The sequence below is a fragment of the Macaca mulatta genome, chromosome 5, assembly GCF_049350105.2.
Source record: "Macaca mulatta isolate MMU2019108-1 chromosome 5, T2T-MMU8v2.0, whole genome shotgun sequence".
Lineage (NCBI taxonomy): Eukaryota > Metazoa > Chordata > Mammalia > Primates > Cercopithecidae > Macaca > Macaca mulatta.
Window position 1 is genome coordinate 161360525 of NC_133410.1, and position 26878 is coordinate 161387402.

Genomic DNA, 26878 nt, shown 5'->3' on the forward strand with positions numbered 1-26878 from the left:
CCAACAAGATGGCTTTGTACAGAAAAATCTACAGCAAGCTCTAAGAACTGAAGTTATAGTTTGAGTGGGTTGACATATATATTTGCTCCTTTGTTTTAAGACAGAACCACTTAAGATGAGAGATTTTTGTTCTGGAATTTCAGTACTATTTTTGTAAGAGGTGGTATCCTGGAGAGCTCTATCTTGTTATACATTGGAAACATTTATGGTGACACAGGTATTTACTATTCACAGATCCGGGGAAGATTCCTGCCAGGGATATTTCACTACACTGAAACTCCCTGGAAATCTGTAGAGGTAGAGCTCTGCCTTTGGGCATTAGTCATTAAAATTATCTTGTCAGCTACTGTGACAAAGGCAGCTGAAAAGTACGGTCTAAAGAAGGGTAAATCTCGCCATATGCACAGTTACCCTTCGCATTTCTACAAGCGAAATGAGAATAAAAATGAGCATTCAAAGTTGTCAAAGAAAAGGCAGTCCAGCAGTTTCAAGGGATATTCTGTGATGGACCAACTGTATGGTACTGTGTGTAAATGAACTTCAGGTCTATCTAGCGCCACGGCGGAGCCACGCTTTCCCACCATTCAGCGCTGGGGATGGGGAGAGAAGAGCAGGTTGGGGCCCCGTTTAGGAAAGTACGAAGGGCTCTGAGAGAGCGAATTGTTCAGCAGCTTCCGTGACAGGACAATGATCTATTTAAGAAGTAATGGGGCAAGCAAAGAAAGCAGAGCTCGGTCATCCGGAAAAATAAAGAGGAGCCGGAAGAAAAATATCAGGGAATCTACTGTGAGAGAGCGAGCAAAACAAAAAGCGATCACAGATCCAGAGCAACTAAGAGCTCAGGGATGCCGGGCCCGGGGGTCTAGCCTTTCTGAAGGGAGGGGGCTCCCCAGGCACGGGGGCAGCGCAAGGAAGCGCCCACATTCCGTCTGCTCCCTTATCTTCGCATTCTCCCCACCACCCCCACCTTCCCCGCGGGACTGGAATAACCTTCGTGCTCTCCGGTGGCTGAGAAAGCAGCTTTCGCTCTTCTGTGGTAGCGTGGCGGTGAGCTACATCCACCTCCACCCTCCCGACACCGGCTCACGGTCTGTTGGGGAGACTCCTAACGTGTGAGGCTAGGGTGTGTGAATAAAAAACAGGGAGGCGGAGGGCTCCTGGAGACCTTTGACTTCTCAAGACCAGGCAGGGGCGCCTTTCCGCAAGCTCCCAGCTCTAGCCAGTGCCTCTGGCCCCGCGCGCACATCCTTCTACTATTAGGTCGCTGCCAGAAAATTGCCCGGGCAACGACACCGCCGGAGTCCCGGATGTGGTTGCTAGGGCAGCAGCGGGAGGGGCGCAGCCCGCCTCCCGGAGAAGGGCGGAGGGAGCCTCGTGGGAGGTGCGCTGGCACCACCGAGACGTGGCCGGGCAAGGCCAGATTGAGGGAGAGAGAGGCCGTCCAGGGCCAGGGACAACGCTATTTCCGGTCTCCTCACTTCCGGCTTCGCTGATCTTGGTGCTGGTTCTGGAGGCCGGGTTGAGAGGTCGCCGGTCCGACTGTCCTCGGCGGTTGGTCAGTGTGAATTTGTGACAGCTGCACTTGCTCCCCGCCCCCGAGCAGCCGAGGTGCGTGGGGGAAGAGGAAGAAGGAAAAGCTCCGGGTCTCGTTTCCGCTCACTTCTTGCCGGGGTTGAGGCGATTCCAGAGAGCGGCGGAAGGGATAAGCGTCGACTTAGAAGCTACCGAGTTACCCTAAGACAGGTGAGGGCGGAGCTGGCTCGCCTGGGAAAAGGCGGGGGAAAGATGGTTTGAGGTGGTTGGTGGGGCGGACACGTTGCCTCCGGGTTCGCCATTCCGGACTTTTACAGGGCACACCTCTCCTTAGTCTGTGCCTTATCTGCCCAAGTGTTATGCCTTTGGTTTCTGTTCCTTCATTCCTTCTGCCCCTCTGAGTGTGCCCCCGAAACAGTCGAGTGAAGGTGTAGGACCGGCCCTTGCAGGGAGGCACTCTGTTGGCTTTGCATACATTGGGTGGGAAAAGGGATTGCAGGATCCGGAATCCGGACGTTTCTTGACAAAGTGTCGGAGTGGGCCTCCTTCAGGCTTGGTGTCCAACCCTCATTTCTCCCCTCCTCTCCCTGCATCCCCAACTTCCTCTCTCCCGCAGTAGGAGGAAGGGAGGGAGTGATAGTCCCTCTGAGAGGTTCTTCTGGCAGTGGTGCAGGGAGGAGTCTTGCCTGTGAAATGTCCGAGCCTGACTGTGCGTCTGAGGACGTTCAAGAAATGCTGGAGTTTTGGAAAGGGAGTTGTGCGGTTGTCTTCTGCTCCGTTACTGTTTGCCAAGTTACTACTGTTTACGTGTCTAGGAAAAGGAGAGAATTTTTTAAAAAGTTTTTAGACGCTAGACGTTTTTCCCTTTTACTTTATTTTGTTATTACTTCGTTTTGTTCTTACCTTCCTCTTGAGCCCTTTGATTTCAAAAAGTTTACACTTTACACTTCCTGCAGATCCTTTAGCCACTCTTAGGATTTCTGTCCCCCGCCCCTACCCTGTTTTCTCTTAAAGTATAAAATTCATCTAACTCCGTTCTTATTTGATAAGGAAAAGCCGGAAGAGATCCAGAACTTCTCATAAACTTTTGCTTTCATACTTTCACCTGCAAGGGTGTGTTCACGTTTGCCATTTAATTAACTTAATTGGCATAGAAATGTGCACTAGAAATGGTTACCTTAAGTCAGCTGTCTGTTAAGGCTTTGGGAATTGGCCTTTTCTTTTTTCTTTTCTTTTCTTTTTTTTTTTTTTTTTTTTTTTTGAGACAGGGTCTCACTCTGTCGCCCAGGCTGGAGTGCTTTGGCGTGAACTCGGCTCACCGCAACCTCCATCTCCCAGGCTCAAGCGATTCTTCTCAGCCTTCCGAGTAGCTGGGATTACGGGTAGGCGCCACTACCGCCTGGCTAATGTTTGTATTTTTAGTAGAGACGGGCTTTCACCGTGTTGGCCAGCCTGATCTCGAACTCCTGACCTCAAATGATCTGCCCGCCTCGGCCTCCCAAAGTGTTGGGATTACAGAAGTGAGCCTCCGCGCCCGGCCTAATTGGCCATTTCATTGCTGTTCTCTCAGAGCGGCTACAGATGACTATATTTTACTACTGTTCTGATTCTACTTTTCTTTCGTTTGTCCTGTGGTGTTTTTTGTTTTGTTTTCCTTGCTTAGCATGACCCACGTCTTCTGCAAACTACCAAGTCTAACACACTTTTATCTGAGAAAACAGAAAAGATTTCTAATGTATTTTCTGGATGAAATCCCTGCCTAAGTTACTTTAGTTTCTATTCAAATTGATAAATTGGTTTACCCTGGATTATGATTTGCCTTAATCCTGGATGATGACTTGGGGTTCATGGCCTAAGGATCGACAACTTTCAGGGGTCTTCCTCATTCCCACCCCTGAAATTATATGCAGTTTTGTTTGAGTGAATTTTTTCGCCCCTGGGGAAAGTGTCCATTCTTTTTATCAAATTCTCAAAGGAGATATACAGCCTCTTCATAGATTAAAACCATCACTTAGGCAGTGTCTTGTTGAAGTTAGTGAAAACAGGTGTGTGTGTGTGTGCGCGCGCGCGTTTGTTTTCCACTTAGGCAGTGTCTTGTTGAAGTTAGTGAAAACGTGTGTGTGTGTGTGTGTTGTGTGTGTGTGTTGTGTGTGTGTGTGTTTTCCAAAACTGTTCAAAGGAGATATATAGCCTTTTGATAGATTAAAACCACTACTTAGGCAGTGTCTTGTTGAAGTTAGTGAAAACAGGTGTGTGTGTGTGTGTGTGTGTGTGTGTGTGTCTGTGTGTTTTGTGTGTTTTCCCAAACTGTAAATTGTTTGCTTTGGGACCAAGGAAACGAGAATGCAGGGATTCTTCTAGTTTGATATTGAAATCTCTACTTTAAAACGTTAGTGTTTCTAAATTCCTTCCTAGGCTTACAGAAGGAAATGAGGCTGCCCACTTCATTTCCTGATTTGTGGTTTCGAGGTTTCTTTTTAGGGATAGCTGTTTGTGGTCAGTGCTCTGGAGATCCAGTGGATTTACCAACTGATGTGCTTATCTTTCATATGTATTAAATATCACCAAGCTACTGGGCACAGTTCAGAGTAAAAAATTTAAATTCTAGTTGCATTTTGCTTTCATTTTCTTAATTGTTTTTGCTTGAGGCATGTACCTTAGGATTTGATTTGGCTTTGCTAGGAAGAACAAACAAGATGTTTCAGTGGTGTGGTCCTTTGGAATGTTGTTGCTTATCTTGACATCCCCTTTCCCTCCGTTATGTTTGAGATATTTAAATGATTGTTTCTCTCTTGTGAATAAGTTAGTATGCTTCCAAGCTTAATGTAAGTTTTAGAGTACATGTTTGAACTTACCAATTTGGTTGTGAATTATTTGTTGGTTGAGGGTTGCAATTCTAAAAGTCTGATACTTTTTTTTTTTTTAGAATGTTAACTTGAAGAGACCTATACAGCTCATCATAGCCTACCTTGAGTAACCAGTTTCTTCTGCTCACAAAATGAAATAAGCTTTCCTCTGTCTAGCAACCTCACTTGGGGGAGCAGTCAACATAAGTTTTTAGACAATAGTTTATGCTAGGCTGGACACAGTGCCTCACGCTTGTAATCCCAACACTTTGGGAGGCTGTGGCCGGTGGATCCCTTGATGGCAGGAGTTCAAGACCAGCCTGGCCAACATGGTAAAACCCCATCTGTACTAAAAATACAAAAATTAGCCGGGTATGGTGGTGCATGCCTGTAGTCCCAGCTACTTGGGAGGCCGAGGCAGGAGAATCACTTGAACCCAGGAGGCGAAGGCTGCAGTGAGCCAAGATCCCACCACTTCACGCCAGCCTAGGCAACAGAGTGAGACTCTGCCTCAAAAACAACAACAACAACAACAGACTAGCTTATGCTAAATTAGTTTCCTTTTAAGGTAATGACAGATTCGGCAGATAGTTTATATCAAACACTGTAACAATTACATTTATTTGCTTATGTGCATTAAGCTAAGTGCTTTACATTATTATCTCATCTGATAACTTTATAAAGTGGCTAAAGTCCTCTTTCTATAGGTGAAGAAAATAAAGCTGAATGATTAACTGAAGCTAAAGTAGTCTGCTCAGAATTGCACTGGTGGAGCCAGGATTTGAACCTGGGTTGTCTGACTCCAGACTACTACTGTAGACAACTTCTACCATGTGTCCATTATGTCCTTTTTGAAATGAGTTGGAGATATATCACCAGATCTTCTATCAGGTGTTAAGAAAAGGTCGTTTCCTTTCTTAATCTTCAGTGGATGAACATCTGGTTGAATATCATACTGAGAAGTTTGACAAAAATAAGTGAATTTGGAGGAGGCAGTTGGTAGGGGTTTCCTATGGGGATGGATATAAGTCTCTGTGTGGGTGTCAGAACACCCACACCTACTTGAAATAAAGAATTGTAAGTATAAATTCTTGAAATGAAGATTCAAATAATAAACAGATGGTGTGTGTGTATATGAGGAGTGGAAAATGTGAAAACGAAGATTATAAGTAATAAACTGGGCATTGTAAGAGTCTGGAAGTATAAATAAATTTTAGAATAATAAATTTATGATGGAGGAAAGAATCAATTCAGAATGGAAGAAGGAGTAAATTAAACAGGAAACTTTAATATGGCTATGGATGAAAAACTAAAATATTTGTACAGAATGGAAAGTGAGTTGTTCCACTTAATATGGAAGTTGGTGACTTAGGACCATGACAAATTAAAAGTCAGATATGTGGCACTACTTCTGGATGTATGAAAAAGACTATTGGTCTGAAAATAATTTTGTTTTCCTTGATCTCGACTAGCTTTTGGCAGTCATGGAGGCCACCGAATGGCTCTTGCACGTTAACAGATATTCTTTATGAGACAAAAGTATTTATTTTCTTTTTCTCTTTCCTTTATTCCTGTTCTCCTTTCTCCCACCTCTCATTCCATTCTCCTCCATTCCTTCTAAGCCTGTGTCTTAGGATGAGCATAGGCAGGTGTTGCTTAAACCTTTAGTTGTTCCTGAAAAAGGAATATAAAGTCTCTTTATGAAATACACTTTTTCCCCTTAATGAACATACTTAAGTGAATGCTGTTCTTCAGAGTAGGCAATCTGCTTTGAAATCTTCTAGTATTACTGTCAGTTCAGACTGAGACATACAAATGAAAAGTTCTTGCCTGGCATCATCACTTCATGACCTCAGTCACTAGAATCTGAATAACTTTGGGTATTTGGAAAAAAATCACATCCTCTCTTGAAAGACAAAGATTTGGGGATCTGAAGGTAGTTGCAAAACAGGCAATTGCTCAAATCTTTTGTGAAAATATGGCAGTGTCTTTGCCATGTTCTCACCTAAGATAAGAATTTATATTTTATTTTTGTATATCTGTGATAGCATTGGACTAGCAGCTCCTTGATTTTCAACCTTTAGCCTCATTGGTCCCTGGGGAACAGTGGCATACTGCCTTTGGAACAGGATCATAAAAGCAGCAGAGTTAGTGGTAAGCCCTAAATCATCCAGAGGAGGGAGTCAGTTCACCAACTCCAGTTTCTGCTAGCCTGAGATAGTCATCATGGCACACATAAAAAATGATTATAATTGTACGGCCGACTAGAGCCAGGCCCTCCCTGGTTCCCTGGAAGCTGTAGCACGAGGGAATGGGTCACAGTTTCAGCACATCTGTAATCCATTCTTGGCACACTGGTTGGAAATCTTTGCCCTAGAGAAAAGGAATATGTTACTTTGTTTAATACCTTCTGTTTGTTTAGCATGTAATAATTTACAAAGCACTTTCACATATATCCTCATTTTATTTTTACTCCGGCCATTCCAAATAGATAGCAGATAACATCACCATGTTAGAAATAAAGAAATTGAGATTTAGGTAAAGTGCTTTGTCCAGGGTCACACACACACCTACAAAGGGATGGATCAAGAATTTACACCCCCAGTGGAAAGAGACCCTGGATATAAACCTGTGATCTGTAATCTCTAAAATGGCCAGGACCTTATCTGTTTTATTTCAGTGCTAAATATTGCCCAGGCTGGTCTTGAACTCCTGGGCTCAAGCGATCTTTCCGCCTTGGCCTCCCAAAGTGCTGGGATAACAGGTGTGAGCCAATGCATCTAGCCTAAGTATTATGAATTCTTAGAATAAAGATTCAAGTAATAAGCAGAAAATGGAAAGGATGTTTTTTCTATTCCTCTAATCTCTCGACCCACCGCACCTCTCTCCCAGTTAATTTGAAAAGTAGGTATTGGGGAATCAGATGAAATATATGAGGAAGCTATAAACCTGCACTGTCTAATGCCAGGGGCACTAGCCACATGTGGCTATTTAAGTTAGTTAAAATTAAATACAAATAAAAGATTCAATTCCTCAGTTGTACCAGCCATATTTCAGTGTCAGTATCGTATGTGGCTAGTGGCTACTTTATTGGACAGTGCAAATTCAGAACATTTCCAACAACATTGGCCAGCCCTGATAAAACTTTAAAATGCGACATGGTATGATATGATACATAATTCCCATGTTGTTGAGCCATGAGTTTAAAAATCTGTTACCCATGGTGTCTAGCAGTTTTTGTTTCAGCTGATGAAATGTTATTGCCATGTTCTCTCTCAGCTTTTTGTTTTAACTAAATCCAGATGGTCAAAGTCTAAGTTTAATGTTTTTCTTGGATGTTTGGGGATTATAGTTAGCTGCTTTTCTAGGATAAAGATGTCAGCTTCATTAAGGGCATGAGTGTTTTCTGTCTCCTTTGAGCTGTAGATCTGTATGTCTTGTTGTCTTGTTGACATCCTCTCTTGAATATCTTAAAGGTATCTCAAATCCAGTATGTCTAAAATAAAACTGATTTCTCCTTCCCTCCCTACAAAACTGTACAACGTTGGTTCGTTCTTTGTTCGTTTTTTCAGTGAGTGACACAATTATCTTTTCATTGTAAAATCCAGAAAACTAGAAGTGATCCTTAATTCCCTCTCCCTGATAGATCCAATGATCAACAAGTTTTTAAAATCTTACTTTCTACATGACTCTTGAATTTTTCTATTTCTTCCTGTTTCCACTACTGCCATTTCATCTTGCCTGAAACTTTTACAGTAGCCTCCATTCTTATCTGTCCACTTCTGCTTTGGCCCCTCTCTAATTCATTACCCATCCTGAAGGCACAGTGATTTATTTTGAAACACACATTTGATTGTCACTCTCCTTCTTCCTCCCCCAGTGCTTTTATGGCTTTCCATTGCTTCTAGTATCAAAATAAAACTGCTTAACAACGTTAAGCTCTCCAAACTCATCTTGTACCATGTTATGCATAAGTTTCCAGTTCAACCATGCTGGCCTTCTTTAGTCCCTTGTGTGTACCTTGCTCCCTGCCTTTTTTGCAAGGCCGTTGTACATGCTTTTCTCTCTGTCTGGACCATTCTTTCTTTACTTTCATTTCATTTCACTTGGTAGTGCCTAGTCATCCCTCATACCTCAGCCGAAGTTTTGCATCCTTAGAGAATATGCTAACCTCCCACATTAAGGTAATAGCATCATACATTTCCCACACTTTGCAATTTACATTTATTCATGTGACTGTAAGATTGTCTTTCTGTTCAGTGGCCTATAAACTTCATGAAGGTAAGGTCTATTTCTTATTTTCTTTTTTGGCTCATTGTTGAATCCGTAGGACCTAGCTCAGTACCTGACACGTAAATTTGACTCATTAAATTTCCAAGTTAATGGTATTAAGGATTTCAGTTCATCGAGTTTTGTAATACAAGAATTTGAATGTGAATTTTTATCAAAATAGTGTTAAAATAGTAATACAGTTTGAGCATTCCTAATCCAAAATCTTGAAATCCAAAATGCTACAAAATTCAAAACTTTTTTTGAGCCCAACATGATGCTACAAGTACATAATTCCACACCCAACTTTATGTGATGAATCGAAGTCAGAATGCAGGTGTACAACAGTTTCCCCAAGAGAAAAAAGACCTGCCTGCCCCCTTCAGCTCCATATATCTTTTCCTCATACACCCAGATACACCTACGCAAGCATGCCCACAAAGGGCAATACAATGCCATGTGTATGCATAAGTAATGATTGGTTATTAGTAGCATATAAATTCAGAGACAGGAATGATGGTGATGTCAAACAACCACAGACTGTCCACATGAGTGACTGAGATAGTGACACCTTTGCTTTTGGATGGTACAGTGTATACAAACTTTGTTTCATGCAAAAAGTTATTAAAAGTATTATATAAAATTACCTTCAGGCTATGTGTATAAGGTGTATATGAAACATAAATGAATTTTGTGTTTACACTCGGGTCCCTTCCTGGAGATACCTCATTATGCATATGCAAATATTCCAAATGCCAAAAAAATCTGAAATCCAAAACACTTCTACTTTGGAAAAGGGATAATCAACCTGTAATTAATTTTTCATTTAGACTATTTCTTTCAAGTGTATGGAAATAAATTATTAGGCCGGGCACAGTGGCTCACGCCTGTAATCCCAGCACTTTGGGTGGCTGAGGTGAGTGAATCACTTGAGGTTGGGAGTTCAAGACCAGCCTGACCAACATGGTGAAACCCTGTCTCTACTAAAAAATATACATATACAGATTAGCTGGGTGTGGTGGCCTGCTCCTGTAATCCCAGCTACTTGGGAGTTTGAGGTGGAAGATTGTTTGAACCCGGGAGGCAGAGGTTGCAGTGAGCCGAGATCATGCCTCTGCACTCCAGCCTGGGTGACACAGCAAGACTCCGTCTCCAAAAAAAAAAAAAAAAAAAAAGTGTTATTAGTAGTTATATAAAATATAGCACAGTATTCTTAGATTATTTTGTAATAGACCCTTTTATTTTTGGATGGTTTTAGTTTTACAGAATTACTGTGAAGATAGAATAGAGCTTCCCATACCCACTTTCACCTATTATAAGGTATTAGGCCGTGTGTGGTGGCTCATGCTGGTAATCCTAGCACTTTGGGAGGTCAAGGTGGGTGGATTGCTTGAGCTCAGGAGTTGAAGACCAGCCTGGGCAACATGGTGAAACCCTGTCTCTACCAAAAATACAAAAAATTAGCCAGGCATGGTGGTGCTCATCTGTGGTCTCAACTACTTGGGAGGCTGAGGTGAGAGGATCACTTGAGCCCAGGAGGCGGAGGTTGCAGTGAGCAGAGATCATGCCATGGTACTCCATCCTGGATGACAGAGTGAGACTCTATCTCAAAAACAAAAACATACTACATTAGCATAGTACATTTGTCACAATGAACCAATATTGACACATAATTATTAAAGTCCATGTTTTATTCAGATTGCCTCACTTTTCCCCAGTGTCTTTTTTTTTTTTTTTTTTTTCTGTTCAAGGATCCCATCCAGGATAGCATATTACCTTTAGTAGTCACGTATCCTCTTGTTTTGACAGTTTCTCAGATTTCCTTGTTTTTCATGACAAGTTGATAGTTTTGAAGATTACTGCCTGGTCAGGTATTTTGTAGACTGTCCCTCAGTTGGGACTTGTCTGCTGTTTTTCTCATAATTTGACTGGGTGATATGTTTCTAGGAGGAAGATCACGGAAATAAAGTGCCATTCCCATCGCATCATATCAATAATACAGCCTTTTTGTTTGTTTGTTTGTTTTTTTGAGGTAGAGTCTCACTCTGTTGCCCAGGCTGGAATGCAGTAACGCAATCTCGGCTCACTGCAACCTCTGCCTGCCGGGTTCAAGTGATTCTCCTGTCTCAGCCTCCCGAGTCGCTGGGAGTACAGGCACATGCCACCATGCCCGGCTAATTTTTGTATTTTTAGTAGAGAGAGGTTTCACCGTGTTAGCCAGGCTGGTCTTGAACCTCCCGACCCACGCACTTCAGCCTCCCAAAGTGTTGGGATTACAGGTGTGAGCCACTGTACCCAGCCAAGAATACAAACTATTAATGTGACAGTACCATTGATATTAACCTTGACTACTTGACTTGAGATAATGTTCATCAGTTTTGTCCACTGGATATTTTCAACTCTGAACATATAGTTTTAAAATGGAGTCATGTATTGTAACTCAATTTTTTATTGTAAACAAGTCAGTTCAACTTGAAAATTAATATTCAGTTATGAAATCAAAACAAGTCTTTTCCAGGTTTCAAGCAGTGTCATCTTGGTATAAACTCTGTTTTCTGAATATAAACCTGTTTTCATTGTAATTTCTAAAAATCCAGTAGGTTTCTGAATATTGTAAAGATGTGAATATAGATATAATTGTGCAAATTTCGTAGTACTTTATTTTGAGGTGAGAATTTTGTTGTGGTTTATAAAAGATATTTTCCTCTAGGACCTCAAGCCTGTTTTGGGACCTACAACGAAGTATGACCTCCAGCTGCTTCCATTCTTGCTCTTCAAAAGGTTGATAGTCTTTAGGTTAAATATAATGTGATATTATTCAACAGAAAGAATATGTTTTTTCTTTTTAACCTCGAACAAGTTCTGTATCTGATGTTTAGAAAGTATTTTTAAAAGTTGTGGTAATATAAAAATGTGTGGAAATTGTGGCTAAAGAATTAAAAATAACTTGCAAAATAAACATATTCTCATGGTAAAGAAAAAACTGATCTTACCATTCTCTTCCTATTTATCTGTGAATGAGAAAAGATGGGCATATTCCAGTAGATTTCATCAAAAGTGAAAGAAATAGAGCCACTTAAAAAAATCTTTAGAATAATAACTGATCTCTGGAATATCAAGTCTAAAGAAACTAAGCAAAATCACTTCAAAGCAAGCCCAAGTTTTGCTAGTTTTTGCCCTCAGTTTTCTATTTACCTCTTTTATTTTCCTTGACTCAGCAGTCAGAAGTTCTTGATGCTGTATATCATTATTCATAGTACTTTTCAAAAAATTTTTTTTTACTAAAGTACCTTTAGAAAGAGTAATAACTCTTCAGACATTTCTTTGAAGACTTGTATTTTATCATAAAAATTCAGTAAATTTCTTTGAAGACTTATGTGTGTTGTTTTATTCAAGTGAATTTTGCTTTGGATTCCATCATATGTATTTTAGTGAAAAAGAATGTAAATTCGTATTCCAGTGTAATGTGCCATGTTTATCTTGTCTGCTGTGGTTATATCTGCCCTCCTGTGTCTTGGGCATACCACTTCAGACCACCTGTTATATGAGTAACTGAATTTGAAAAGCTCACATTATGATTTGTGTTCAACAACACTCCTGCCATAAATCCTTTATCATTAGACTTCTGAATCTTTAAACTCAGTGTTGTCATGGAGACTCTGAAGGGGTTTTAGGGATCCTGGCAAATCTAATACCTCCTGCCCTCTCTTTCCTGGGGGCTAAGAAGACCTTAAATGCATTTAAGAGTGGTAGAATATAAAACTCTCCCTCACTAAAATTTGGGAAAGGATCTTATAAGGTTTCCCTCTGTATAGATTTGGTCTATTCAGTATGTACATATAAAAATATGATTTTTATAGTAAAATCAAAGCAACTACAAAGAGTTGGATGGATTTTAAACTTGAGGTGACAAATTCTAATTAATAATTCACTTTGTAGGTCTTTGGTTCTTACACTCTTTTGTTAGCAAATACCTCTGGCTCATTTATAGTAGAACCCCCAGAGATGACTTATGACATTTTGGCCTCCAATATAACTGGCCTGTGAGGGCTGAACATCAGTGGTGGTTTTGTAGTAGTAATTTATCACTCTGTTTTAAAGACAGCTTGCAAAGATAAGTGAATTCATACAAAAATTAGAAAATGTATAAGCTAAACAGCACAAATTGTAGGTCATTAACTTCTTAAGTCTTGTTACTCCCATGTATTTTGTTATCAAAGTTATAAACAAGAAGACCTTTAAGAAATAAATATGAAGTGGATCAGAGCACTTAAAGAATGAGCTGAGATAGCGCCATTGTACTCCAACCTGGGCAACAAGAACGAAACTCCATCTCAAAAAAAAAAATATATATATATATATATATTTATATCATATTTAGTACCTATCTCTGTAATTCACAGACATTTGATTTATGTTTCTCTGTCTGCCTTGAGTTATTTGGTCTTTTCCAGAGCTGAATGATTATGATGTACAGTAGTCTTCCCATAGTCTTGGGGGAGGTGTTCCAAAGCCCACATACCTGAAACTGTGGATAGTCCCAAACTCTATATATACTAAGTTTTCTCCTATACATACATACCTATGATAAAGTTTAATTTGTAAATTAGGCACAATAAGAAATTAACAACAGTAATAATAAAATAGAGCAATTATAACATATTTTCTTAGTCTGTTTGAGTTGCTATAAAGGAGTACCTGAGGCTGAGTAATTTATAAAGAAGAGAGGTTTATTTTCAGACCATGGTTGACAGTTGATAACAAACTGTGGAAAGCTAAAACATGGATAAAGGGAGGACCTACTATATTTTCCTCATTGGTGCTGTTTTATACAAGGGGTCAAATGATAACTCCTATTTCGCAAGAAAGTAAAAGATAGCAAAAATGAACTGCCTTAACCTTCCATTTTTCCATGTTACTCTTCACTGTCTCTACAGGTTCCTTCTTCCTTTATTCTGGCCTCACTGGAAGAGATTTTCTCCTTTTATTTAAAGGGTAATTCCTCTACCTTCGTTCAGAATTTCTTACTGTTTTAAAAAAAACTTTTAATCTAATTTTAGACTTGTGTAAGAGCTGCAAATATAGTACAGAGTTCCTTTACATTCCTCACCCCATTTCCCCTAATGCTAACATCTTACATAACTGTAATATAATTATTACAAGTAGGAAATTAACATTGGTATAGTATTATTAATTAAACTATAGCTCTTATTAGAGTGAAACCAAATTTTCAACTACTGTCCGTTTTCAGTCCCAGGGTCCTATATAGGAGCCCACATTGAATTTAGCCATTTCTCCGTAGTCTCTTTTAAAGTTTCTGATATTTTGCTTTTCTTTTATGACTGTGACACTTTTGAAGAGTACTGATCAGTTATTTTTAGAATATCTCACAGTTTGGGTTTGTCTGATATTTTCTCATGACTGGAATGAGCCTATGCATTTTTGGCAAGAATACCACAAAAGTGATGTTGTGTCTTTCCTAGTGCATTGTATTGAGGAGTTTATGATATATGTCTTACTACTTATGATTACTTGATCACTTGGTTGAGTGTGCTGTTTTTACACCATGAAGTTACTATCTTTCCCTTTTTAGTTGCTAAGTATCTTGTTGGAGCTACATAGAGACTGTGTAAATCCTGTTTCTCCTCAAACTATTGCTCTCTAACTTTAGCATCTATCAAGTGGATCTTGTCTGCAGTGTTTGTGATATTTGCCTGATATTGATTGTTTCCCACTTGCTTCCTGTGTTAATTTACTTATTGTAGTCTATTGGGAAGAAGAGTTGTCCCTTTTCCTCCATTTACTTATCAGATTGTTTATATCAGTATGGACTTGTTAATATTTTACTCCTTGTTTTTAATCTAGTACTATCATTTATTTTGTTGCTATATTTGTTCCAGCATTGGCCGTTATGGGCTCCTTCAGGTTGGCTCCTGTGTTCTTTCAACAAACCCCCATCTGTTTTTGAAGTTTTCTTTATTTTCCCACACCATGTCAGCATGTGGAAATTACTATGGTTCTTAGAGTCAGAATTATTACAAAATATATCGTGTATCCAGAGAAGTATCACGCCATCCTTAGCCTTGCTACACTGTTCCCATGCCTTTTTCCTTTCTCACCTGCCTGGGGTAGGTATCCTGTCTCTTCAGTTTCTGGTTTATCCTTCTGGTGTTTTGGGTTCCTTTTGCTTTTTCAGTAGAAACGTGTATTTTCTTATATCCCCCTTCATTCTTACATGAACATAACATACTATAGGTATTTTTTTGCTTTTTTCAGACTTTGCTTTTTTAGCTAACACTGTGTCCTGGAAATCATTTCATATTATAGAGATTTGCCTCATTCTTTATTTCTCCCCACAGTTGCATAACTTGGATGTACCATGGTTTGTTCAGTCACTTTCCTATGTGCCATATTCCTACCATAGGAAGGTAATTGAATATGGCACATCCAAGTTTCCAATATTTTACAATTACAAAGAATGCTGCAGTGTGTATTTGTCTTTGTATATTTGGAGGTATATTCCCAGGGTAGATTCCTTGAAGTGGAATTGTTGGGACCAAAGGTAAGTGTATACGCGATTTTGTTACACATTACCAACACTCCCTTCAGAATGGTTGTACCAATTTGTATTCCCGTCAGCAATGTATGTAAGTGCCTGTTTTCCTTACATCCTCACTAATGGAATGTTTTGTCATATTTTAAAATTTCTGCGAGTGTAATAGATGAGAAATTGTATCTCAGTGTTGTTTTAATTGGCATTTCTCTAATTTCGAGTGAATTTGAGCAATTGTTATATATCTGAGGTCCCTTTTAATTTTTTTTTTTTTTTTTTTTTTGGTGAATTGACTGTGTCTTTTATCCTGTGTCTGATTTTTGGTCCTTTTTCCTTTGTTTTTTGTTCATTTGTTTGTTTCCCATTTTAATGTTTACAACGTAATAATCTCTTGATGATTGCAGACAGGTATGGCTGTTTGATAGTATTCAGAAACATTATAGTAATGGTAGTTTTTTCAATTGGTGTGTAGCGCTCAACAATTATATATGAAATTGCTGTCAAACCAGTAAGACTGCATTTATGCATCCATCATTTTCAGGATTGTTGATAACCTGGGCATATTTCCCCAAATAACTTTGCCTCCTTGCGTCACAAGGCCCAGTTTGCTCACATTTACCTCAATGACAGTCTTTGTAATAACACCCAAAGTTGTATACAGTGGGGATGAGGGATTCTTCTTTATGCCAGGTATTGGTAGGCAAAAGGTGGCTTTCAGTTCAGGATGTGTTACATGGGCTTTCTTGAAACGCAAGCCCATTGGCCTGATGAATCTTTCATATTTAGGTGGTTTTTTTGTAAAGCCATCTCCAGCAAAGCGGACTTCAGTAACCATCCTCTTCTTCTTTCTCTTTCCTGTTTGAATAACTTAATACTTCTGTTTCTCTCTGGGCACATACTTTGGGCAGAGGGACTTCCCATTTTCCCTCATTTTCTTTTTGTTTCTTTTTAATCATATTGGAAAGTACTTTAGCTTGAGATTGTCTCTCTGTCTAGCCGATAGGCAGGTTCTGCTCCCTGTGGAGTCTTTTCATCATTCTTTTGTTTGGTGTTTCTCTTTTCATGCATCTTGATAGTCTTTTTTATTTGTATTTTCTCAGCATGGCGCTGTTTATAATTAAGCTTAGCCTTCAGACCAATCATTTTCTTTGCCTTCTTTGAACATTCATGAGCCTCTTGACTTTCCTTCTTTCTCTTTGTCTCATGGTAATCCAAATGTTATCTGCGGTGTTTACAGTGTAATTCAGTATATTCATTCTGTGGCATGGTGATGGCTGCAGAGTGACCAGAAGCGGCCCCTGGGGTGCAAAAATGCTCTCCTTTCCCTTTGTTTTTAAGAGCTCTTTATATATTAGCCTTTTATGGTGTATATTGTGAATATTTCATCTTAGTTTGCTTTGCATGTACTGTGTGTGTTGTCCAATTAAAAAATTTTATGTAGTCAATATTTTCTTTTATTGTTTCTGGATTCTCCTTTCCCTATACCAACTTTAAGCAGAATTCATCCATTTTTTTTTTAGTACTGTTATGCCCAGACTGTTTGTTCCCCAAAGAAGACCACCAGAGTCCAGTGTCCAAGCCAAGCGGCAAGGATCTTTACTACAAGTTCGAACTTGGTCCCTCCATTCCACAGTATACAAGAGGGCCCCGAACAATGCGAGCGTTTGCTTTTTATAGCCCGAGAGTTACAGGGGAACAAAGGAATTCTTTTGATTCTCGTGCTTTCAGTAAAAACTTGAACGGCCGTCTCCTTATCGGAGACTTTCCAGGTGGTGTTTGTACTGGGCTCAGGGAGTTTGAGAGATATATGGCAGTATGTGGTGGGATGGGAGGATGGGATGTGTTTGTACCAGGCTCAGGGAGTTTCGAGCCCGGGGGCTGAGGAATGTGCCCAGCTCCTTTCATTCCCCCCTTCTTTTCAGGTATCTTTAGAGCCAATCTTGGGTCTTATAAGTCTTATTCTGTTTCAGCGTTTACAGGTTGGTATTGGGCTCTGAGGACCATGAGTTGTACGGTGTCAAATCTCTCCCTAACAAATTGTAAAATTCTGTTAACAACACAAGGTCCTACGGTAAGCAGAAATAGTAGACTTAGCAGGGGTCCAAGGAAGGGGGCTAACAGAGAAAACATAGAGGAATTCCACCATTGGTCTGCAGCTGAAGCAAACTGCCGTGTTTTTACTTCAGTGCTTAACTTGCGTAACTGTTGGACCCGGTCCTCTACAAGTTCTGATTCATTTATGTAGAAACAACAGTCTTTTTTTAGAAATATATATGTACCACCTTTTTCTGCAATGAGTAGGTCTAGGGCCCTCCAGTTCTGCAAGGTTACCTGAGCTAGGGACGTGAGCTGTCGCTGAAGGGAGGCAAGGGACTCAGCTGACTCCTTTATAGCAACGGCAAATTATTGGTACAACTTGTTACTTTTTATGAGGGTGTGACCTAGGGCTCCCCCCGCCAGTCCGGCCGCAATGAAGGATGCGGTGAGGGAGATTCCTGCAATGAGGGGGAGAAATATGGCTCGTGCAGGTCTTGGTCTAGGGTCTGGGTGAATAACAGCACTAGTCCAGTTACCGGTATACCCTAGGAACTCGCCAGCAGTTAGTAGAGTCAACCGGGGAACTAATGTGACAGGGAGACACAGTAGGTTATTAACAGAAGGACTAGGTAGGTTTTTAGATAAGGTTCCATTACACCAGAAGAATATGCCTGATGGAGCCCTTAAGGTGATATTAGGGGGCGTTGCAGTGATGCTGCAGAGGCTGGAATTGGTTCCTGAAAAACAGTAGGGAAACTTCTCCTGACTGGGGTTTAGGTATAGGGGCACGTTCAGGATAGGAGCATACGAGAGGTTTCGGAGGTTGTTAGCTTGGGCAAAGGTAGAGGATCCCCATGGCAGAGGGACAGCGGTTAGCGGTGGACGCCCTAGAGTGGCGCACAGAAAGCAGCCAGACAGGCTATGAAGTCCTGTAAGGTTAGCAAGTTCTAGTCCTTCTTGTAATAACTTTAACCAGGAGAAAGGACGTAAGTCTTGTGTTAGTGTGTTTTCCTGTCGTTGGATATTCCCTTGGACCAGGGGCAGTACTTGCACTAGGCCTCGCCACAGATAGAGGTGACTGCTAGGCCATGTGGAGGAGGGGGAGTAGTATACAGCCCCATGTTGAGGCGTGGTCCAGCAGGAGTTCCAGGGGTCTCTAACTATCCATGTATATGAAAAGTCTCTATCCTGTCTACGATGGAAGGGCCACTTAGGGTCTAACTGTTTTCTCTCTCCCCAATAACGGGGTCTATGGATGTTACAATAGTTATAAGGACAGCCGGCATTTTGGTGCCACCAGTAGTGTTTACAATTGTATTTAGTCTGATCAAACTCAAAGCATATTATTGGTGTCATAGGTTTGGCTATTTGAAAACCAGTAAAATTTAGTAGAATTGGGCTGTTGCACCCTGAGGAAGGGCAATCAGCACTGGCCAATAATTTTCCGGGCTTATGAGGTTGCCCAGGGTGGGTTCGGTTTTCATAAAGCCAGAATCTCCAGACAAAGGGATTATGAGCTGGTTTTGTGATTTCTCCAGCGGCCACTAGGGCGACTAACGTTAGGGTTAGACTACCTAACTGCATGTTTGCAGTGAGCTATGCTGCTGGCGCAGGGTGAGTTTTAAGGGGTTGTTCCTAGCTCTGTCCATAGTCCACGTGTCCGGTGCTTCAGCCGCCGCCGTGATTGGTCCCAGAAGATCGGAGGTTGGGTCCACTGGCTTGACGTGGGTGTAGTGGATCCACGATGCGATGCCTTCTACCTTCAGGGCGGTGGGTGTGGTTAGGAGTACCTGGAGTGGTCCTTTCCACCTGGGTTCTAGGGTCTCTTGTCGGTGTCGCTTGACCAGGACCCAGTCTCCCGGCTGGTACGGATGGGGTGTCGGCGGGGGACCGGTCTCATATAGTTCCTTCAGCTTGGGCCAGATTTCTTGATGAATTTTCTGCAAGGCTTGTAGGGAAAATAAGAGTTCAGAGACATTTTCTGTTTCAGACTTGAGCAGATCATCTTTTAGGCCGGGAACTAAGGGTGGGGGTCTGCCATACATAATTGCATAAGGAGTAAGGCCCAGCCTGTAAGGGGTATTACGGGCCCGGAACAGAGCGTAGGGGAGAAGGACCACCCAATTAGCGTCAGTCTCCATAGTTAATTTAGTTAAGGTCTCTTTTAAGGTCTCCGATTCATTCTCTCTACCTGTCCTGAACTCTGGGGCCTGTAAGCGCAATGTGGTTTCCAATTTGCCCCAAGGATGGAAGCCAAATCCTGACTTACCTTAGCGACGAAGGCCGGCCCATTATCTGACCCTATCTGGACGGGGAAGCCATACCTGGGGAGGATATCTTCCAGGATTTTCTTTGCTACAACCTGAGCAGTTTCTTTCTTGGTGGGGAATGCTTCAGTCCACCCTGAAAAAGTATCTCTGGCCCTGATGCATGAAGCTGCTCCCATCAGTGAACCAGACGAGGTCGGCGTCAGGAAGTGGGCGATCCTGCAGGTCTTCTCGGACTCCGTGCACCTGAGCTAGTATCTCGGTGCAGTCGTGGAGTGGGGTGTCCAGGTCCGGGTTGGGCAGCAGCGAGGCAGTGTTTAGGGTCGTTGGGGGCAGGAAAGTTATCCTGAGAGGATTTAGTAGTAGTCCTTAGTAGTGGGTGAGTCGGGCATTACTCATCCATCGATTAGGTGGCTGTTTGAGTACACCTTCGATGGCATGTGGGGTAACGACCCGCAATTCTTGCCCCATGACAAGCTTATCAGCATCCTGCACCATCAGAGCCGTGGCTGCAATCATTCGGAGACAAGGGGGCCACCCGGCAGCCACTGGGTCTAACTTCTTTGACAGGTAGGCAACTGGCCTCCGCCAGGGGCCTAAGTTCTGAGTTATTACCGCCTTGGCGATATCCTTATTTTCATCTACGTATAAGTGGAAGGGCTTGGTAACATCAGGTAGTCCCAGTGCAGGCGCGGAGAGTAGGGCGGTTTTAATCTGTTGGAAAGCCGACTCGGCTTCGTCTGTCCACTTAAATGGCTGCTGCCTCCGTGTTGCCTGATATAAGGGTTTAGCCAGTTCTGTGAACCCAAGTATCCATAGTCTGCAAAACCCCGCTGACCCCAGGAATTCCCTCACTTGTCGGGTGGATTGCGGCCTGGGGATCTGCAGAATAGTCTGTTTTCGGGCGTCTGTTAACCAGCACTTCCCTTCTTTAAGCAGGTACCCTAGGTATGTTACCTCTGACTTACAGATTTGAGCTTTCTTTGCCGAGGCTCGGTAGCCTAGATTTCCCAGAGCTTGCAAGAGACCCTTGGTCCCTTGGATGCAAGCTTCTTGGGTCTCAGCAGCAATCAGGAGGTCATCAACATACTGTAGTAAGGTTATTTCAGGGTGTTTGCGTCGGTACTCACCCAGGTCTTCATGGAGGGCTTCATCGAACAGGGTAGGAGAGTTTTTGAATCCTTGCGGCAGTCTGGTCCATGTCAGTTGGCCACTTATGCCTCTATCAGGGTCATTCCACTCGAAGGCGAAGAGCTTTTGGCTCTGAGGGGCTAAAGGCAAACTGAAGAAAGCATCTTTTAAATCTAAAACGGTGTACCATTGATGTTTAGGGTTTAGGGTACTCAGGAGGGTATATGGGTTAGGCACAGTTGGATGTATATCCACAACCCTCTTATTGATTTCTCTTAAGTCTTGTACAGGTCTGTATTCTCCACTATTAGGTTTTCATACTGGCAACACGGAGTATTCCAGGGTGAGTGGCATGAGCGAAGGACCCCTTGGTCAAGGAGCCGGCGGATATGCGGGGCAATTCCTTTCTTGGCCTCTAGGGGCATCGGGTATTGGCGTACCCGCACGGGGTCTGCCCCAGGTTTAAGTTCAACAAATAAAGCAGGACGGTGTTTTGCTAGTCCTAAGCCCCCCGTTTCCGCCCAAGCTTCTGGATATTGCTGGAGCCAGGTTGCTATGTCCTGGCCAGGGGCCGTTTGCTCCTGGTGGAGCCGGTATTCATCTTCTAGGGTTATAGTCAGGACGGACACGGGTTGATTGTGGGAGTTTGTCACGACGGGCCCCTCAGGGAGGAAATGGATCTGTGCTCCCATTTTAGTTAGCAGGTCTCTCCCTAATAGGGACAGGGGCTCTCAGGGATGACCAGGAAAGAATGGGTTACATTCTTGGCTCCGAGGTTTACTGTTCTTTGTGTTGTCCATGGGTATTTCTTAACTCCTGTGGCCCCTTGTACCCACGAGGACTTGGAGGATAATTTCCTATTAGTTTTAACTAAGACTGAGTGCTGTGCTCCCATATCGACCAAGAACTGGACCGGGGACCCCTCCACTTGCAAAGTTACCCTAGGTTCGGGGAGGGGATCCAAACCCCGTCTTCCCTAGTCTTCATCTTGAGTGACTAGTACGGGTGTAGACCTAGGGGGTCCCTGTCCTCGTTGTTTCTTTTTGGGGCAGTCTCTTACCCAGTGGCCAGCCTCCTTGCAGTAGGCACATTGGTCTTTTCTCAGATTATCATGCCTGGGGGGCTGCCTGGGTTGGGTGTACTCTGGCTGTAGATGTTCTTTCTGTACTACCGCTGCCAGGACCTTGGTCATTTTTTTCAGTGGCCTTAAATTGCCTTTCTTCTGGAGTATCTCTGTTATTATAAACCCGCTGGGCTATCTGAAGGAGGTCCTGAATCCGCTTTCCTTTTAAGTCTTCTAATTTTTGGAGTTTTTTTTTTAATATCTGGGGCTGCCTGATTTACGAATGACATTACAACAGCTGCCTGACTTCCTGGAGCCTCTGGATCTATGGGGGTGTACTGTCTAAAAGCTTCCATTTATCTTTTTAAGTATGTGGCTGGGCTCTCTGTCTTTCCCTGTAGAATAGAATATACTTTAGCCAAATTAGTGGGCTTGCGAGCAGCTGCCCGGAGAGCTGCCATTAGAGTCTGGTGATAAAGGTGTAGCCGTCCCCTACCTTCTGCCATGTTGTAGTCCCACGCCGGCCTGGTCAGAGGAAAGGTCGCGTTTATGAGGTCAGGCTTGGCAGTCGGTTGACCGTTGTCCCCCGGGACCAGCTTTCTAGCTTCTACCTGTATTTTTTTTTTTTTTGCTCTTCTGTGGTAAACAAGATTCGGAGGAGCTGCTGACAATCATCCCAAGTGGGCTGGTGGGTGAACATGACACTATCCAGTAAAGCCAGTAAATCTTTGGGGTTGTCTGAAAACCGAGCACTCTGAGTCTTCCAGTTATACAGATCACTGGTGGAGAATGGCCAGTACTGGAGCTTGGGGATTCCTGTGTTATCTGGGGGTCCTATTTCCCGAAGGGGTAAAGCCACTGTGGAGTCAGGCGGCTGGGGCGGGGGTGCTAGTCCGCGAAGTGCGCCCTCGCGTTTGCCCTGCCAGCCCTACAAAGTTACTTTCCCTTTTAGCAGGCTCGTGAGTGCCGGCCGCCTCCCCTCCGCCTGCTCCCTCCCGTGACTCAGCCCGGGGGCGGGTCTGGGTGCGGCGGCCGCCTCCCGTCCGCCTGCTCTTTCCCTCTATCTGTCATCCCGTGTCCTTTTTCCTTTACATTCAGTCTCTTTTTTTTTTCTGTCTCTCTCTCTGACTCTCCACGTCTGCCGTTTTCTCCCCTTTCTCTTTCCGATTTTCCTTCTCACTTTTTCCCTCTCCCGTCTTTTATGGTCTCTCTCTCACTCATTCTCACTTTCTGTGTCTCTTCCTGTAAAGGAATGTGGGTTAGAATCCCTGTAAAGGAAATCTGATCTGACTTATTAATGATAGCTAGTCGCAAGCGCACTTTGGCAGCCCGGGGACCCAGGCCGGAAGTGCGCGCCGGAAGCCGGGAGCCCGGGGACCGGGCCGCAAAGGCACGCTGGAAGCTGGGAGCCCGGGGACCGGGGCCGCAAACGCGCGCGCCCGGGAACCGGGGCAATTCAGACCGCACGCGCGCGCCCGGGAACCGGGGCAATTCAGACCGCACGCGCGCGCCCGGGAACCGGGGCAATTCAGACCGCACGCGCGCGCCCGGGAACCGGGGCAGAGTCAGCTGTTGCCCGGATCGTGAACGCGCTCCGGCAACTCAGACCGCCAGCGCGCCCCGGCAGTCGGGGTCAGAGTCAGCTGCTGCCCGGATCGCGAACGCGCTCCGGCAGCTCAGATAGCAATTTAAATCAGAAGAGAGGGGACGTCTCCCACCGGTCTCCGCTGGCTGTCCTATAGCGCGTCCGCCAGGACTGTGCCAGCTCCAGTTTCAGACCTCGCGAGTCAGATTCAGATTCAGAACAGACACACAGACACAGACAGACAAACGGAGACGAGCCAGCTCACCTATCAGTAGATCGATCCTAGCAGATCCGTTGACCAGGGGTCTTGTGGGCTTGGGGAATCCCGGACGAGCCCCCAGATGTTATGCCCAGACTGTTTGTTCCCCAAAGAAGACCACCAGAGTCCAGTGTCCAAGCCAAGCGGCAAGGATCTTTACTACAAGTTCGAACTTGGTCCCTCCATTCCACAGTATACAAGAGGGCCCCGAACAATGCGAGCGTTTGCTTTTTATAGCCCGAGAGTTACAGGGGAACAAAGGAATTCTTTTGATTCTCGTGCTTTCAGTAAAAACTTGAACGGCCGTCTCCTTATCGGAGACTTTCCAGGTGGTGTTTGTACTGGGCTCAGGGAGTTTGAGAGATATATGGCAGTATGTGGTGGGATGGGAGGATGGGATGTGTTTGTACCAGGCTCAGGGAGTTTCGAGCCCGGGGGCTGAGGAATGTGCCCAGCTCCTTTCAGTACTTTCTCTGGTTTCATGTTTTATATCTAGATTCCTAATCTATTTGGAGTTTATTCTGGAGTATGATATGAGATAGAGATCAAGTTTTATATTTTCCAAATGGATACCTAGTTTTCCTGGCACCATTTATAGAAAAGTCCATCTGTACTTTAGTGATTTGAGATGCCACCTTTGTTATTTACTAAATTTCTGGGTATGTTTGGGTCTAATTCTAGACTTTTTAAATTCCACTGGTCTATTTATGTCTAGTCCCACACTGCTTTAATTATAGGTGATTTTTGGTGTTGTAGTGTTGGTAAAGGTGGTCTACTTGTGGTTTTCCTTTTTCAATGTCTTCCTACCTATTCTTGCATGTTTGATTTTCCATATCAACTTGAACATCAACTTTCCAAACTTTACAGAATAGCTTGTTAGTATTTTCATTGTATTTTCTCGAATTTATAAAGTAAGGGAGAAATGTCATCTTTATAATGTTGTCATCCTGTCTAAGAATGGGGATGTCTTTCTGTTTGCTCAGGTGTTCTTCAGTGTCTTTCAGTGGTGCTGAAATTTTCCTTGTGTGGTTTTTACACGTTGTTTAGTTTATTCCTAAGTATTTAATCTTTTTGTTGCTACTATAAATGGGATTTTCTCTGCCATTATTTTCTCTGATTATTGATTTTGTATAGGAGAACTATTTTTTGTATGTTAATTTATTGTCTTGCTACTTCATTGAATCTTATTTTTGAGTTAATTTTATTATTGATTCTTCAAGGGTTTTTAGGCTACTATTATATCATCTGCAAATAAAGATAGTTTTACTTTCTCCTTACCTATTATTTATCTGATTGATTTTTCTTAACTAGTTGATTTGGCTAATACCTCTAGTATGATGTTGAATAGTAGTAGAAATGGCTGGGCGTGGTGGCTCACGCCTGTATTCCTAGCACTTTGGGAGGCTGAGGCAGGTGGATCACCTGAAGTCAGGAGTTTAAGACCAGCCTGGCCAACATGGTGAAACCCTGTCTCTACAAAAAATTAGCTGGGCGTGGTGGCAGGCACCTGTAATTCCAGCTACTCTGGGTGGTTGGAGGCAGGTGCTGAGGCAAGAGAATCGCTTGAACCTGGGAGGTGGAGGTTGCAGTGAGCCAAGATCGCGCCACTGCACTCCAGCCTGGGTGACAGAGCGAGACACCGTCTCAGAAAACAATAATAGTAGTAGAAATGGTGGGCATCTTTGCCTTTTTGCTAATCTTAGTGGAAATGCCTTTGTTATTTCTTTATTAAATAATTTAATGGTGGTAGGACTAAAATGTATATATTTTATCATTTTGAGAAATTACCTCTTAATTCTTGTTTCCTTGAGTGTTGGGTTTCAAATGGGTGTTGAATTTTGTCACATACACTCCATCTCAGTGGTATGGAGAAAATTGTATGTTTGCTACCTGCCTTAGATTTATGAATACGGTATGTACTAATAGATTTCCTAATTGAACCAATCCTTTACCTCTAGGATAAATCCCATTTGGTCATGTTGTATTATTTTCTTAATTATTACATTCTGTTAGCAAACAGTAAAATCGTTCCCTCCATTGTATTTCTAGAGTAAAAATTTGTTTCTTTGCATTGTTGTAGCTAAAATGGTGTCTTGGTACTTATTTGTGTGTGTATTTGTCTCTGTGATTGGATTCAGAGTGCTTTTAGAACTGGAACTAGAGTTTACTTTTTATTACCCTTAGTGCCTAGCAGAATTCTTCATATGTAGTTAGTGTTATCTAAATTTTACTGAATAAAAATAGAAGCAGAAATAGCACATTAAACTTTTCTTGAATGAAATTTGAATATCATGTTTCACTTAGATAGCGAACAGTCACATCAGTCCTGAAGAGCACTACCACCACATGAAGGTGGGGAGATCTGAGTTCCGGTCTGGAACTTTGTTTTACTTAGGTCACAAAAACTAACATTTTGTCATCAGACATCACAGTTTTTTCATCTGTCAAATCAAGCTGATGGTCTGATCTTTAAAAATCTGTTTCATATCTGAATGATCTTATGAAATTAATTTTTGCTTTTTGCAGTGTGCATTTTTACATTTTGCCAGATAATTTTTCTAAATTTTTATTTGTCTTTAGAATGGTTTGCCTGTTGTAATGAATAGATATACATATGATTGTAGATAGTATTGAAAAGCAAATTCTGAATACAAATAAATTAGTTATTATTTTCCCCGGTTTTTTAGTTGGACAAATTTAACCTTCAGAGAGATGGTGACTGATTTAGAGGAATTAGTAAGACTGGAGCACAACATGGGGTTTTATGACTCCAGTTGCAGTGTTTCTGTGCCAATCTGCCATCTGTTTATGTGACACAGTACTAGGCACAGTGTTTCTTCAACTAAGCCAAGCTACTGTGATTCAGTGTGATAAGTTTTAATGTGGGATTTAGAGCTGGATTATTTATGTTTAGTCCAAAAATCAAAGACGAATTCTTTGCACAATAAGTATTCCTTGCGGGGGATTCAGGATTCCTTATGATTTAAAGTAGCTTGAGTGTTTAACATTTGGCAAAGCAGTGTTGTAGTTACAGGTAATCGTGAGAAGCTAGAGAATTGTGTATACTGTACATATCTTAGTTCATGGATTTGATTTTTTAGGATCAGATCTCTGAATCTATCCTGCTGAGAGATGATCCGGGGAAGACTGTACATGTGTGTTCTAGGAAAGATTAACAGCCTAGCCAATGATGGGATTCATAAAAATAAATGAAAGTATTCTGTTTGTGGTTTACCATTGTGAGTTTTGTCTTTGTAATTGTCACTCTGATAGATGCTAAACTAGAAATTTCCTGCTCAATAGGAAGTTAGTCTGGATGACAGTGATCTGAAGGA

At 42.4% G+C, this 26878-nt stretch overlaps 1 protein-coding gene and 1 pseudogene across 4 annotated transcripts in view; one reads left to right on the forward strand and one right to left on the reverse strand.

The window, feature by feature from the left end:
* The first annotated feature begins 1473 nt into the window (after window positions 1-1473).
* The window catches only part of ARFIP1 (ADP ribosylation factor interacting protein 1), a 131654-nt gene continuing 106249 nt past the window's right edge, over window positions 1474-26878 (forward strand). For 3 of the 4 annotated variants that reach the window (XM_028847991.2, XM_078001568.1, XM_028847992.2), the window contains exon 1: window positions 1477-1743. The gene's annotated coding sequence lies outside the window, so the exon portion shown is untranslated. 4 annotated transcript variants of the gene reach the window in all.
* On the reverse strand, window positions 15590-16467 carry LOC114678413 (ribosome biogenesis protein NSA2 homolog pseudogene; annotated as a pseudogene).